Here is a 4177-nt window from a genome sequence, read left to right on the forward strand (position 1 = left end):
GTGTAGGGGGATATCGTTGGGAGGAGGTGGTTTTTATCGCATTTCCCTTGGTGTGTGGAAGGAGCGGGGTTTTGTTTTAGAGGTTGAGTGTGTTTTCATGGGGTAATTTTAAAATTTTTTCAATGGTTTCTTCTGAGGTTGGGTTTGGGGAAAAAAATTTTTGGGGAAAAAGGATTTTTTGTGGGGGGGGAAAGAAGGAGGGTGTTAAAGCATAGGAAAAAGGGAAAATGGAGGTGATTGTGGGTAGGGGAAAGGGGGTGGAAATTTGTTTTGTTGTTAGGGTTTTCGAGGAGGGAGAGGGGGAAAGGGGTTTGGGGTTTTATGGTGATTTTAAATTCTTAGTAGAGATTGGAGGTCTGGATTTTGGGTGGGAAAAAAAGTTTGAAAAGGGAAGGTAGGAGGTAGAAGAGGGGGGGGTTTGATGTAGGGGGGGGGGGGGGTTAGGGAATTTGGGAAGTGAGCATTTTTGGATGGGGGTAAGAGAGAAAACCCGTCGACGTGCTTTTTTGGGGGTTACGTAGTGTGGTCCCAAATTTGAATCAAATTTTACGTGATTTTGCAGGGCAGTTGTCGGGTTGGCCAGGTGGGCCATAGGGGCATCTGGTGTGGAACGGCAATGTTTGGCTGGGGTCCTAGACGCCACATTTTTGGACTGGGGGAGGTTGGGAGGATAAAGGGGGGATTCTCCTCCCATTAGCGTTAAAGGGAAGGTCTGTCACGGAAAGGGAAATTTTTGGGTATGTTTGTAGGTTTCCTTTTGAGCCTCTGGGGGGAAAGGAGTAGCATTGCTGTGTTGCATATAAATTTTTGTGAGCGGCAAATAGATCTCTCCAAATTGACCAATCTTTGTCATAGAGGGGAATTTGGGGGAGATTGAAATGTTCCGGTGCAAGTTTGGGGTTTGGGTGGGGTTTGCAAGGATGGGGGTTTCCCTATAGGTCTGTTAGTTTTGTTAATGCTATAGCTTTCTTTTTGGAAATTGTTACTGTGACAAAACGGGAACGGTCAGGTCGGCTACGAAAGAGACTTTACCCACTTGTTTTGGAGACATTTTTGGAAAAAGGGGAGAAGGGGGTGTTGTTCCCCCCCGGGGGGAGGGCCTGTGGGAAAGGGGGAAATACGAAAGGGATTTTGGGGGGTCCCAAAAAAAAATTTTTTGGGTGGAAATTTACCGGGGGGGGCCAAATTTTCCAAATGGTTTTTGGGGGGGATTAGGGTTAGGGGGGGAAGGGGGCGGGGGGGCCCTCGTGGAAATCGGTAAAACCCCAGATAAAAAAATGGTAATAATTTGAAATAATATAGTTGGTAATATAAATAATATAGACAAGTTAAAAAATGTTTTATAATTTTATACTTTTTTAGGTTTGGAATATAAAAATAATGAAATATAATTAACTTTAAAAATTTAATGACTGTTTTTTATTGTGGGATGATAAAAATTTGTACATTTGAAAAAATATTAAAAAAGATAATGATAAAACCCCAAAATTTTTTTGGGGCCCGCCCCACCCGATTTTTAAAAAAAATATCCCAACAAATTATTTTTTGCACCCTGTTATAAAAATTTCAATTTTAAAGGGGTTTTTAAAAACTGATCATTTTTGGAATTTTAGGGTTTTAATTTTTCCAAATTGAATTAATAAGGGGGGATTTGAATTTAAGTAAAAAAAAAGGGTTGATTATAGACCAAAAGAGGAATCCCCCCGATTTTCCCTTTCTTTTTCCACTTGTGAGCGTAAAAAGACCCCCCTCCCCCCGAAAAAAAAAGAATAAAATAAATAAATATTGATGATAATACATGAATAATAAAAAAAAAAAAATAATACAATCTTGGCCCCGTAGCAGGAAGGGCATGGAAGATACCAAGGTTTTGCGGAAAAAAATTTTAAAAAATATACAAAAAACGCACCTGTGGAGGGCGGGATAGAGTACAAACCGCTCGGCTGGGCTCTGTGATCGCACTGTGGCATATCTTTTCCCCGGAGCTGCCCCCCCCAACCCCCGTCCGGGGGTTGGGGGGTACACGTATGTAACGTATGTCACTCAGAAACTGTGAAAGGGGAAAATTGTTTGAAAGGGGGGTGTGACAAAAGTGTTTTCTATTGAAAATGGATAACATAAAGGGAATGGGGGGAAGAACAAAATTTTGGGGCGATTGGATTGGAGATTGAAAAGGCCCCCTTTAAAGGATAAAAAAGGGGGAAAAAAGAGAGGTAGCGGGGTCGGCCGGGGTTTCAAGGAATATTAAAAGGGATAGTTTATTTACTGTTAAGATTTTGAGGGGGGATTTTTGGGGGGAAAAGTAAGGGGGGGAAAAAGGTTGGGGGGTTTTAATGGGAGGGGGGGGGGATTGGGTTTTTTAAAGGGGGGGTATTGGAAGGAAATTCTGGGGGGATCCGGGGTAAGGGATTAGGGTGTTGGAGGGAGTGGGGGTTGGGGATGGTGGGGGGTTTAAAGGGGGGGGGGGTTTGGTGGGGGGAGGGGCTGGTTTTGGTTTGGGAAGGGGGGGGATTGTAAGAGGTGGATTAAATTCCCTTGGTTTGGGGAAAAAAGGGTTTTTTTAGGGGTTGGGTGTTTTTTTATAGGAATCTTGTTTTTTAAATGGTTTCTCGGGGGATTGGGGGGTTTTTTGGGGGATGTTTTTGGAGGGGGGAAAAGGGTTGCCCTGGGTTGGAGCAAGGAAAAGGGGAGGTGATTGTGTGGTAGGGGAAGAGGGGGTGGAAAATTTTTTCCCTGTTGTTAGGGTTGTGCAAAGGGGGGGAAAAGGGGAAGGTGTGGGGTTTGTAAGTGGTGATTGAAATATCTGTAGTAGAGATTGGAGTGTCTGGATTTGGTGGCAAAAGAGTTTAATTTGGGGAAGGTAGAGGTAGAAAGGGGGTTCATTTTGGGTCTTGTTTTTGGGCTTCACGTAGTGTGAGTCCAAGTTTGAATCAAATTTGTACGTGATTGTGCAGGGCAGTTAGATCGGGTATGGCCAGGTTGGGCACATAGTGGGCATCTGGCTGTGGAACGGCAATGTTTGGCTGGGTGTCCTAGACGCCAACAATTTTGGCACTGACGTGGAGGAGGTTGGTATGGACTAACAGGAGGGATTCTCCTCCTATGTAGACGTTAAAGGGAAGGTCATGTCTACGGAAGGTAATTTTGGCTATGTTAGTAGGTTTCTTTCGATGACCTCTGGGGGGAATGGAGTAGCATTGCACTGATGTTGCATCATAGTCTGTGAGACAGGCAAGTAGATCTTCTCCACAATCTGACCAATTTTTTGTCATAGATTGGGCAATTTGCTGGGGAGATTGAAACTGTTCCGGTGCAAGTATTGAGGGTTGGATGGGGTTCTGCAAGGATGGGGTTACCATATAGGTCTGTTAGTTTTGTTAATGCTATAGCTTGCTTTTCGGATGTTACTGTGACAAGACGGAAGCGGTCAGGTCGGCTACAGAAAGAGACTTTACCTACTTGTTTTTGGAGACATTGTTGGAAGAGAAGGGTGTTGTCAGAGTAGGGAGCTGTGGGAGGGATCACGAAAAATCGGTCCCATTTGGGCTGCGCTGAAGAGGGCATTCAAAATTGTTGTAGAGATAGGGGTAGTCGAAGGGCGGGGGCGTGACGAAGATGGAGTAGTGTTGAGGGAGGTAGTGTTATGGGGAGGTGGGCAATAAGGCTGTAAGGTATTAATGAGGGAGGATGGGGTGGTTGATGTTGGAGGTTGTGGGGGTAGAGGTGTTGAAGTTGAGCTTGCTGGGAGAGTGGAAATGTTCCTTAAGGGTTGATTGTTGGCTACTGTACTAGTAGGTATTGATGAGGGGGTAGTTATTGCAGTGTTCGGAGCCGTGGTCAAAGGAGAGCCTGGGGTCAGGGAATCAGGTGTGTTTACATCGTTGGGGCTATTTGATAAAGGAGCAAGCCTCATTGCCCCTAATAGTGGGGATAAGTTTTCATTACTGGCCATGGTAAGCCTGGATTATGTTGGTGATAAAAACAGTTCACCCCTGAGGGTTCCCTTGAGGGGTAAGGGCTAGATAAAAATCAGGGGAATACCGTGCCCATGGCTCCCTCAGGCCGTTCAGGACTGGCACAAAGTCAGCCTTTCATCCTTTCAGCACGGCTCTCACACCTTAGGAGGTGGATAGCAGAAGGGTTTGGTGAAGGGACAGAAACGAAAGGTGGGAAGGAA

Source organism: Penaeus monodon, chromosome 12 (assembly GCF_015228065.2).
Source record: "Penaeus monodon isolate SGIC_2016 chromosome 12, NSTDA_Pmon_1, whole genome shotgun sequence".
Classification (NCBI taxonomy): Eukaryota; Metazoa; Arthropoda; class Malacostraca; order Decapoda; family Penaeidae; genus Penaeus; species Penaeus monodon.